The sequence below is a fragment of the Danio rerio genome, chromosome 5 (assembly GCF_052040795.2).
Source record: "Danio rerio strain M-AB ecotype USA chromosome 5, GRCz13ab, whole genome shotgun sequence".
Lineage (NCBI taxonomy): Eukaryota > Metazoa > Chordata > Actinopteri > Cypriniformes > Danionidae > Danio > Danio rerio.
The window spans coordinates 5,444,977-5,458,040 of NC_141025.1; the positions used below are offsets into that span (position 1 = coordinate 5,444,977).

Genomic DNA, 13,064 nt, shown 5'->3' on the forward strand with positions numbered 1-13,064 from the left:
ATGTAAATAAATAAGAGATTCATTGGTTGCTCTTTATTCAGAATGTGTAAGTAATACAGTGAAGAAACGGCTAATGAGATTTGATAGCTTGATACCATTTCATTATAATAGCTGTTATTTTTACTAAGCTGAACTGGTTGCTAATGTATTTGCTGCTAATGTATATACTTGTTTTTTCTTTCGTAGATAATAATAATAAAACATACTGCTGACCATTATGTTTACTTACAACGGAACGGCTCCAAATGAATATATTTAGTAATTTGGGGATTTTTTTAACGGTGTGTGGGGGAGGGGGGTCCCTTATTATGGTGGCCTTTTTTCACATCCCAATGTTGACTGGTATGACACAAACACACACGCAAACACAAACACACAAACACACACTTAAATGTATATGCATCAAATAACTTGTATCATGTGTATTAGTATCATGTATAATGAATATATATATATATATATATATATATATATATATATATATATATATATATATATATATATATATATATATATATATATATATAAAATACACACATATAAATTTAAAACCAAACTTTTATTTTAGATGCCATTAATCATAATTAATCATTGGTCAGGGCTATTGAAATCAGCATATGAATTTCGGTGCCACTGGTGCTGCATCAAGGGCGTAAGAAGCACTTAGGAATGCATCAAACTTTGAGGAATACGGACAGGCGATGTCAGCCATTTGTTCTTGTTGATTAGGAAATGCGCGCAGTACAGCACATTCGGTGAGCGAGAGCGACTCTTCAGATCAACACACATGATCGCGTTCATCAAATTTGCTTAAACGAAGCGTTCTAAAGCGTGTTTTAAGAGCAAGGATTCAGATACAGCCACGTGAAGCAGATGCTTTACAAAAGTTGCGTGTAAGGGGGAAACACGTCAACCCTAATGACACATTTGAGGGCTCAAAGGCAGATTTCTCTGACATCATCTGGCACTTTCAAAGTACGTACATGGACACCAATGCTCTGATTTTAATATGATTTAGACAAAACTCTGATTTAGAGTCTAGACTACCATGTAAACAGTGATTTTTGATGACCTTAATAATACTACAGACACCTGCGCCGTGAAATGCAGAGATTTTCTTCTTTCCATTTAACGTGCGGTATCAAATTTCATTAAAAGAGCGCTCTTCCACCAGTCCCCGTGTCAACAAGCTTGGCTCCCCTAAATTTGGACACACATTTTCGCCACGGAGAAGCGAGATCAGCCATCGGTGGCAGACTGTGGAGATTTGACTGAGGCCTCTCTCTCTGCGCGCTCTATGTGTCACGTGCACTTGCACTCTCGGGCACTTGCTCTCTCTGTCAGTGACGGTGCTGCGCGCAGTAGCCTAGTTCCCCGCATTCATCAGAGGTTGATGCCCAAATTGACACAGGTAATATCGATTTTAACACTTTTAATATAGGAAGTCGTGGGTAGGACTTTTTTAATTAAACTAAATTCAATTTAAATCACTCTTTTTTATCCAATGATGGCTTATGACAACAACCCAGCATTTTTTAGAGTACAACTGATTTCTCTCCAATTATTTAGTAACTGATTGTGTCTAGAAAAAGAAAAACAGACTGACAATGAAAGAGAGAGGAAAATATCTGCAATATACAACAGCAATTTTAAATTTGAATAATATTTTGACATTTTTCACCAAGTTTACAGAGTTTTTTTTTACTCAAACAAATGCCGTCCTGGTGAACATGGGGTGTTAAAGTGTAAGCTTGACCAGATATTTATGTACAAAAACATCAGTTACTAAATAATTGGTTACTAAATAATAATAACTCGCTCTCTCTGTTAGTGACAGTGCTCCGCGCATTAGCCTAGTTCCCCGCATTCGTCAGAGGTTGACGCCCAAATTGACTCAGGTAATAGCGATTTTAACACTTTTAATATAGGTAGTCCTCGGCTATGCAGAGACCATTATTAATGAGAAATCTAGTGGACATAGTTTTACATTAGGAAATGCAGTCTTGAATTTACAAACAGTCGGCAAGTACCAAAGAACAGATGTAACACATTGATCAAATGTAGTTTCCAGTCACGCTCATGTCAGTCATATTCAACTTCTTTAGTTTTCAGATTAAGGCAAATCATTAGATTACTGATAACCATGTAAACAGTCACTAGCCCCAACCCTAGAAAAAAAAAAAAAAAGAGACAGCCTTTCCACAGGTTAGTAGTAAGCTAATGTAATTTCATAATGCAAATCTTAAATTCATGCTAACCAACAAATAATCAAAGGAAATATATTAATGTCATTCAAATATATAAAATATGAATTGGTGTTTACTTTAAACTTTAATTATATTGTTCTATTTAAACTATTTTTTTTAAAGAATTTGTTAAATAAAAGATTTTTCTAGAGTCATTCACCATAATTTTGGGGTAAAGTATCGGTTCAGCCACCATTTTGGCACTGGTACCATTTTAAAAGTATGGATTTAGCACTGGTATCTAAAAAACTCCAAACGATACCCAACCCTAGTCAACGTTGGTTCAAAAATAACCCAATGTTTTTAGAGTCTAGAAAATATGCCAAATATGAAAAGCAGACTCCAAAAGATCAAAGAGAGAGGGAAATATTTAGCAATATTTTAAGCTATTTTAAATTATAATAATATTATGACATTTTTCACAGATTTTAATCAAGTTTCACAGAGTTTTTTAATCAAGTAAATGCACTCCTGGTGAACATGCTGTGTTGAAGTGCAAGCTTGAATACATATTTATTCAAATTTGACCCAACATTGGTTTAAAAAAAAAGAAAACTTTTTTTCTAGAGTCTAGAAAAAGAACAATCAAACCCCAAATCTGAAAAGCAGACTCCAAATGAAAGAAAGAGGGAAAAGTGGAGGTCAGCTGAGGTCAGAGGACGGCACTAACTCAACTTTTCATCTGCGCTTTAAACTCCTGATTATTTTTTCACTAAAGGGAAACTCGACTGCAGTCAAAGCATATCTGGTGGAAAACCCATTTCTGACGGACAAACACTCAAAGGCACAAAAGCGCTGAAAGCAACAGAGATGGAGGAAAAGAGCTGTTGCGCAATGATTGAATTGAACGGTCTGATTATAATTGTTCAGCAAACACACAACGACATCATCTGGCAGAGACTTCAACACATGCAGATGCCAAATAGAAAGAGAACAAGTAAATAAGAAAGCAGATGAAGCGTGCGCGATTCTGACTATAGGAAACTACTGGTTTTCAGCCTCAGGGAGCCGTTCTGATATTACTGGAGTAAAAAAACGCACTGATTCACTCAAAAGCAGCGGCGATTGTGTTTCACGTGGAGAGAATCAAATTAGGGAAACTGAAGAGAGAAAAATGGAAATTAAACTAAGACTGCTGGAGTGTGTTTTATAGGAACAGTGTATGAGTCTTGAAATCTTGTGCTCTATTTTGTGTTGTTTTTATTTTTATTTTAAATGCACAAGCTATTTCTTACTGAAAATCACGTCATTTTGTAAATGTTGTTTTAAAAACAAAAAAAATTTTGATTATTATTAAATTGCAAAATGTTAAACATTAGGGATGTAACGGTATCAGAATTTCACAGTACGGTAATACCTCGGTATGAATGTCACGGTACGGTATTTATTGAATCATTTACAGGAAAAAGCAAAACTTATGAAAATACTCCAAAAAAGTGCCAAAAGTGTCAATGACATACAAATTAGCCATCTATCTGTAAGCTTTGAAACAGGAACTTCAATTTTAATAACAAAAAAATATTAAACCATGTAAAAAAAATAAAGTTTCTATTTAGTATTGTTGAAAACTCATCACATTCAACATTTAATCACTCACTCACTTAGATAGAGATGGGTTTAAAGGAAAATTATCATATAACTATAATCTGGTAAAAGCTGGTATCTCTGGGTATTTATAATGTCCCCTGCAACAGAAAAAAAAACCCTCTCATTTGGGACTGAGGTTTCTGGGACAAGAGAGATATGACTTGGCCCAGGTTGACAGCAGTGGGTAACGTTGTGCATTGTCTTTCCCCCACTTGAGAGGAAAAACCATGAGTCAGATAGAGATATCATGTCTGCATCAATCTGAACAGTGTGCTGACAACACCGCTATTCAGTACGCGCGCGACAACACAGCTGATAAGAACTCGCGCGACAACACCACTATTCAGTACGCGCGCGACAACACAGCTGATAAGAACTCGTGCGACAACACCGCTATTCAGTATGCGCGCGACAACACAGCTGATAAGAACTCGCGCGACAACACCGCTATTCAGTATGCGCGCGACAACACAGCTGATAAGAACTCGCGCGACAACACCGCTATTCAGTACGCGCGCGGCGACAACACAGCTGATAAGAACTCGCGCGACAACACCACTATTCAGTACGCGCGCGGCGACAACATAGCTGATAAGAACTCGCGCGACAACACCGCTATTCAGTACGCGCGCTGCGACAACACCCGCTTTAGAGTTTTCCAGCTCTTTTTCATCCCCGCTTCTAGCAGCACACTCCATTTCCGCATTACTGGATCTGTAGCGACAACAGACCGCAAGGGATGATGGTCAAGCCTGGGCTGATGGGAATTGTAGTTTTCGCTACCTCCCGTTCGCTTCATTCGCCTGAGCAAATTTTCTCAGAAGACCTATAGTTTTACAGAGTCATGTGACTTCGGTAATATCGAAAAAAATTAATATTGCGGTATGACGGTATTTACAATACCGTTACATCCCTATTAAACATTAAATAAATAAAACATTATTACAGTAAAAAATATACAAAGAAAAAAAAAGAATCATGTATGCATTTTATAATTTGTGCTGTATTCTATTAAAACCTCTATCAAAACTTACAAAAGTATCAAATACAAAAGCAATACAACATTGTTTAGATACTTTTGCAAGTTCTAGAAATATGTGGGATTAAATGAAATTATGGCTTTTTTTTTTTTTGCTTTTTGCTTTGTGCAGGCTACTCCGCTCAAAAGATCAGATCAAACTTTTATGAAGTTTTTTAATTAAAATCAGTGGTTCACTGTATAAAAAATAACATTTTTATATTAACATTAAAATATTTATAATTATCGGCTAGTATATCAGTTATCGGCATCCAAATCTTAAGAGTTATCAGTTATCAATATCGACCATAATATCCATATCGGTGCATGCCTAAATTGTAATAATATTTAGTTTTTTTCCACAGATTTTACTGAATTTTTCAATAAAATAAATGCAGTCCTGGTTCACGGTGCTGTGCTGTATTGTAAGCCTGAAGGGATGTTTACTAAAACAATCAATACTGAATGATTGGATGGAAATCAATAACTGCAAGAAATTGAATTGAACTAATTGAAAACACACAACGATTTCATTTGGCTTTAGCAAAAGCAGATGCCAAATAAAAAGAAAATAACAAAATAAGAAAGCAGATTAAGAGTGTGGGATTTTGACTATAGTAAACTATTCAGGTTTTCAGGGAGCCGTTTTAATAATACTGGAGTCCAGTAACAAACCGCACTGATTCACTCAAAAGCAGTGGCGATTGTGTTTCTCGCAGAGAGAATCAGTTAAATATGTATCAAAAATAAGACCAAGATTGCATAAGAAAAACACTTTTTGAAGTGATTACACACTAAAAATGGACAAAAAAATGAAGAAAAAAAACTATGACACAAAACTGAATCTATCAAAAATAGTAAAAGTATCAAAAACAAAATAATCCATATAATAATAATGATTTAAAATAATAATAATGTTGGCAAAAATAGTTTTTGATACCTTTGTAAGTTCTGAGAGTGTGGCTATGAGTAAAAAATGTATATGTTTTGTAGATCATACACCAAACACTTTTCAATGAAGTGAATGCAGTGTAAATACTTCATTTTTTAATTTTTTATTAGAATTTTTTAAGATTCATATAAAAGCTGAAGAGACTATAAAATTACATTTAAAAAGTTCAGCTTCAAAGGCCACAGATCACAAAGTGTCTTAAAAAAAGCCTTCTCATTTGGGCTTTTGCTGATTTATTACTGAAAAAAAGGCTGACTAGTTGATTTGTTCACAAGAAGAAAATGGACAGCGAACTCTCAGAGGAACAGTAAATATATCTGTAAACGAAGAATATATGAACTGAACCTTCCAAGCAAATGATGTCTTTTCCATTGCCCTTCGGGAAGTCACGGCTTTATCACATGATGGGGAAAAGTTTGCCCATATTTGGCCTCTGACCAAATATTTATTTAATATTTAAATATTTAAATATTTAATCCTAATAGATGATATTAAATCAAATGAATATGAAACTGTTTATAATTGATGTAATGTATCATATAAGCTTCGTGTTTCAAAGCATAGTAAGCAGGGGCGATTTATGTTTACTGTTTAAAGTAATATCCACACGTTTGGATTAAAATTACGTTTTTTTTTTAACTTGTGTGTGTGTGTGTGTGTGTGTGTGTGTGTGTGTGTGTGTATATATATATATATATATATATATATATATATATATATATATATATACATATATATATATATATATATATATATATATATATATATATATATATATATATATATATATATATATATATATACACATACACACACACACACACACACACACACACAAGTAAAGAAAAAACGTAATTTATATATATTTAAATTATATATATATATGTGTGTGTGTGTGTGTGTGTGTATATATATATATATATATATATATATGTATATATATATATATATATATATATATATATATGTGTGTGTGTGTGTGTGTGTGTGTGTGTGTGTGTGTATATATATATATATATATATATACACACTGTAAAATTTCATACATTTTACGGTTAATTTCCGGCAGCTGGGGTGCCGAAAAAAACCCATAAAATAACGGCCATTAAATTATATACACACACACACACACACACACACACACACACACACACACACACACACACACACACACACATACATACATATATACAGTATACACATTTTATTTTCTTAAAAATCTCATTTAAATAATCAAAACAATTAATATAAGTAAATACAAAATCGGTTGACCTATAAATACAAAAATTGTCAATTAAAATGAATGCATTGCAAAATGTAAATACAAACAAAAAATGATTCCCTTATATCAATTTATAATATGTTAAAACTGTCAAAATAAATAAGAATGAAAATACATAAGATTAAGAAAAGTTGTATCAAAAATATTATTAATAAAAACGATTTATTTTTCAAATTAAATATATAATAAAATTCTATTCAATAGTTTAATCAAACTGTAGTCAATTACATACGAATATATAAGAAAGTTGTATTAGAAATAACAATTGCATTATTTATAATACAACTTATTTAAAATCCAATTTAGATAGATAAAACTTAGAAAACTGTAATCAAGTATAAAAAATATTTAATAATATATAAAAAAAAAGTTTTACACATGTTGCTCTGCAACAGTTAACTAGTTTTCTAAAATGCAACGCTGATGTTAAAAACATTAAATAAAGTATTATAAATATCGCCTACCTGATAAAAGTTGTCGCCTATCCAAGTTTTAGGAACAACAAATAACTTGACTTTAGTTGATCATTTGGTATTAGAAGTGGCTTATATGAAAGGCAAAAGCCTCTAGATTACTCTTATTTGACCACAATAAATTATGATCATGCCTTGATTTTGAATGATTTCATTAGGACAGTAAGATCTGACTTTGCTTAGACAAAAGTCTCATCACTGAACAGAAATAATGTCCAGTATAGGATATAAAGTCCTGCTGCAGTGGAAACAGAATGAATATTGTGTCTGACTCCATCATGAGCTTGGAGGACTGCATCCATACATCTCTGACACGACTCAAATCACTGATTAATAAAGTCATCTGGAATGACAAAGAAAGTGTTCCTGCAGGACTCCCAGAGTTCATCAAGACTCTTTGGATTCATCTTCAATGCCTCCTCCTTCATCATGAACCAGACATGCTCAATAATGTTCATGTCTGGTGACTGGGCTGGCCAATCCTGGAGCAGCTTGACCTTCTCTGCTTTCAGGAGCTTTGATGTGGAGGCTGAAGTATGAGGAGGAGGGCTATCCTGCTGGAGAATCTGCCCTCTCCTGTGGTTTGTAATGTAATGGGCAGCACAAATGTCTTGATACCTCAGGCTGTTGATGTTGATCATCCACTCTGCAGATCTCTTGCACGCCACCATACTGAATGTAACCCCAAACCATGATTTTTCTTTCACCAAACTTGACTGATTTCTATGAGAATCTTGGCTCCATGTGGGTTCAGTAGGTCTTCTGCAGTATTTGTGATGATTGGGATGCAGTTCAACAGATGATTCATTAGAAAAATCCACCTTCTGCCACTTTTACAAATATTCAACTACAAGTCAAGTTATTATCTGTTGCTCTTACAACTGAGGTCCACAACAAGACTTTTTCAGGCAGTGCATGTTTAAATTATTTAGCAAGAAGGTCACTTGTTCGAGCCTGTTACGTGCCAGCACGTATTGGTTATTTATGTTTGTATTATGTGTCTCATTGTGTTTTTCCTTTTTATCACTTCAGTTCACCTCCTTTTTTGCCTACTGCTGTTCCTGATTGGCTGGTTCACATCCACTTGATGCAACCAATCCTGACACTGCTTTATGCTGATTGGTTCCTCTGTGACAACTCTGTTCCAGTTTCAGCCAATCAGATCACTCCAGCTCACTATATATTTTTTTGTCTGCCAGCAGTTTGTCAGTCTTTGTTGGCTCACCTTGTTACTGATTTCTGTGCTTGTTTGCTCGCTTGATTGAAACTGTTTATATCCCCATTTTGTTCAGTTTTGTTGTGATATATTGTCCGTCTTATCCTTTATTTACACGGTGTTGTTATTTTGGTTTAGTCAATGTCTGTTCTTACCTGTGTAATCATTCATTCCCTTTCCTCATGTTTCCCTACAGAGGTTTGGTAGAAAGACTGGTAGGTAAGTAGGTCACGTGACATACATTTCAACACATAGGAGTTCAACTGTCTAGAGATACACTAGGGAAGGGGGTGAGCGCCAACCCGTGTATTTTTGGTTAAGTGGTTAGTTAGTGTAGTTTAGGTAAGACGTCTTGGACGTTGAAGATTTATTTTTCACACTATTGTTTATTAGACTAGATTAGCAGGGTTTGATATTAGTAAGACTGTTTGGTTTTGATTGTTTCTTTGCTTTAGCGCCACCCATAGCCAGTCTTTCTAATTTAGGTTTTTGTTTTGGTTGTGAATTGTAAATATTGTAAATAGCTCACTCACTGCTTCACTTATCACCACTTGTAATAAATCACTTTACTTGCACAGCAATTCTTGTATGTGGTCATTACTTTGAGTTAAATTTTTTTTGAGTGTTTGTTTGAACAAAATCCTTGATCAAGTGTGCAACCCCACTTCCCTAGACTGCCCAGGGGTTGTAACAGAGCCCAAGCCGGGCCTGTTGGTGTTTCTGTGTGGAGTTTGCATGTTCTCCCCATGTTGGCGTGGGTTTCCTCTGGGTGCTCCAGTTTCCCCCACAGTCCAAACACATGCGATATACAGTAGGTGATGTAAAAAAGCTCAATTGGCCCCGTTTGTGTGTGAAAGTGAGTGTATGGGTGTTTTTCCCAGTGATGGGTTGCAGCTGCAAGGGCATCTGCTGCGTAAAACATATGCTGGATGAGTTGGCGGTTCATTCTGCTGTGGCGACCCAGATTAATAAAGGGACTAAGCCGAAAAGAGAATGAATGAATTTTTTAGGGGTCACCACAGCGGAATGAACCGCCAACTTATTTTAAGCCAACGCCAACGTTTTTACGCAGCGGATACCCTTCCAGCCGCAACCCATCTCCGGGAAACATCCACACACACACACACACTCATACACTATGGACAATTTAGCCTACACAATTCACCTGTACCGCATGTCTTTGGACTGTGGGGGAAACCGGAGCACCCGAAGGAAACCCACGTGAATACAGGGAGAACATGCAGAACTCCACACAGAAACGCCAACTGAGCCGACGTTCGAACCAGCGACCTTCTTTTTGTGAGGCGACAGCACTACCTTTTGCGCCACTGCATCGCCCAATAATGGAACTAAGCCGAAGGAAAACAAATGAATGAATTTAAATGCAACAGAAAAATAAGTACACCAAATTAAAGATAAGCATCTGAATTTAGGAGTTTGTTCAGGTCACGTTCATCAATAGAAACACATTCATACAGTACTTGACTTATCATTTCTGAAATACTAATATTTTGCTCAACTGGACTGTGATTTGTTTATCCTGATGACTGTAATATTCTGTAATCACCAGGGACGGTTCTTCAAAAGGTTTAATCCGGATAAAATTCATCCAGATTTAGTAATCCTGTTTTTGCGATCCGTGATCACGTAATCCAGCTTACTTTTTGAGCCAGTTTTTTTAAAGCAACATCGGATTGGATCAATCTGATCTGGATAGGAACTTTTCAGGATCACTAAATCTAGATAACCAGTGCTCAAACAGCACAGAAAATCACAATGTAGAACTATAGAAATGTAAAGAGTAGAATTGCATGGGGTCAATATAACTTTTTTTTAATGAAAATTAAGAAATTTAAATAATTATTAAAATAATAATAATAATAAATAATAAGAAAAACAAGAAAAACAACACCCCATTCTCTTTAAGCAGTCCGCTCATCTGAGACCTACAACACTGTACATTGAGGATATTTATAATAAGTTTCAAATATAGATGTAAATTAAAAAAAAAAACTTAATGTCAAAAACTCCACAATAAGTTCAGACTTCCTCATCTGATGTGGAGAGAGACCAGCTTGTCTGAGCGTAGCCTTTAGGAGGCGGATCTCAAGTCTGGCCTTGGTTTGCTGCAGTTTGTTCAGAGTCAGTTGTTCCTCTGCCAGATGAAGCTGTGCTTCTGCACTTTCAGTCTCTTTTTGCAATTGTTGAAAGAGATTTGAAAAAATCAGTGATTGCCATTCTTTGCTTTTTTTATACTGTAATCACTGCATGCATCACTAAAAAATATACAAAAAAAAAATACATTTTTAAAGTTTTCATTGCATTTTGATTATGAAATCCACGCTAAATCCACCCTTCTGATGGGATCAGTTTAATCCAGGTTTTTTGGATCAAAGTGATCCAGATCCTACAAAAAAGGTCTGAAAAACCCAAACTAAAGGTTTGATCCGGATCAAAACCAAGATTGGATTAGGTGATCTAATCCGATTATGTAATCCGTTTTTTTCTTTTGAAAAACCCATTTTCAGATTTTATCCAATCCCTTATCCAAAATCCTACTGGATTACTTTTGAAAAACCGGGCCTAGAATGTAGTGTTAGCCAGGACAAAGCTTATACTGGCCTCTTCAAAGTGAGTCCGTCATTAATTAATCTTTCTAAAAATGTCAAAAATGGGTTTTGTTATCCAGAGAAAACATTGTGGAAATTCTGACGACACTACTCCTCCTTTGTTTCATAAATGTAAGAGACACTCCGGTGTCATCTTTATGAAGATAAATACAAAACCATCACGTCATATTCATGGAGTTATGATTTAAAGAAAATGAGCCTGAAAAGCGGTTGCCAGATGTCCAGTTTTCCAGCAGCTGCAGTGTAAGAACAGCTGGATTAACTTAAAATGTAAGAGCGCTGCTTTACTAGATAAGCCAAGTGTGCGATGATGTCATAGTCTATAGCTCATTATCAAATCATTTACACATTAGGAGGGCTCTGGTTGGTATAGAAAGCGCTTGCATTTCTTGGCTCTGAGATGATGGTACTTTTTTTTCCAAAGTGGCTGTAAAGTGGGTTTTACCAAAAGCGCAGAGCCTCGACCCCTTCATGAAAGAGGGTGAGCTCATCTGGTTCATTCCTGCTCATAATGCCTTTAAAAATGCGTTTGAAAGCTCCTGTTACTGCTCCATAAATAAGAACTTGTTAAAGAGGGTTACAATATTGCTGTGCTGTTGCCATGACAAGAGAACACAATGTTACTACAAGAAATACATTGTTTCTTTGCTACAGAGTTGCTGTGCTTGCGCTGTGTTGACAGGACAGTGTTACTTTGTTTGTTACATTGGATTTTTTGCTTTGCGACAGAGTTTCTGTGCTGTTGCCATGAGGATGTAACGGTGTTGCTAACTGTTACAATGTTTTTACATTGTTTCTACAAAGAGATTATGTGCTGTTGCCATGACAATGGTACACATTACAAAAGGAGTTACATTCTTTCTATGCTACGCAGTTTCTGTGCTGTTGCCATGATGTCAGAACAATGTTACTATGGGTGTTACATTGCTTCTTTCCTATGCAGTTTATGTGCTGTTGCCATGACGTCAGAACAATGTTACTATGGGTGTTACATTGCTTCTTTCCTATGCAGTTTCTGTGCTGTTGCCATGACATCAGAACAATGTTACTATGGGTGTTACATTGCTTCTTTCCTATGCAGTTTCTGTGCTGTTGCCATGACGTCAGAACAATGTTACTATGGGTGTTACATTGCTTCTTTCCTATGCAGTTTATGTGCTGTTGCCATGACGTCAGAACAATGTTACTATGGGTGTTACATTGCTTCTTTCCTATGCAGTTTATGTGCTGTTGCCATGACGTCAGAACAATGTTACTATGGGTGTTACATTGTTTCTTTCATACGCAGTTTCTGTGCTGTTGCCATGACGTCAGAACAATGTTACTATGGGTGTTACATTGCTTCTTTCCTATGCAGTTTATGTGCTGTTGCCATGACGTCAGAACAATGTTACTATGGGTGTTACATTGTTTCTTTCATACGCAGTTTCTGTGCTGTTGCCATGATGTCAGAACAATGTTACTATGGATGTTACATGGTTTATTTGCTACGCAGTTCTGTGCTGTTGCCATGACGTCAGAACAATGTTACTATGGATGTTACATTGTTTCTTTGATACACAGTTTCTGTACTGTTGCCATGACATCAGAACAATGTAACTATGGGTGTTACATGGTTATTTGCTATGCAGTTTCTGTGCTGTTGCCATGACGTCAGAAC

The 13,064-nt window shown here is 35.7% G+C and overlaps 1 protein-coding gene across 9 annotated transcripts in view; it reads right to left on the bottom strand.

Moving 5' to 3' along the window:
- The window catches only part of LOC101882086 (ras-specific guanine nucleotide-releasing factor RalGPS1-like), a 328,440-nt gene that overhangs the window by 225,778 nt on the left and 89,598 nt on the right, over positions 1–13,064 (bottom strand). The window lies entirely within an intron of this gene.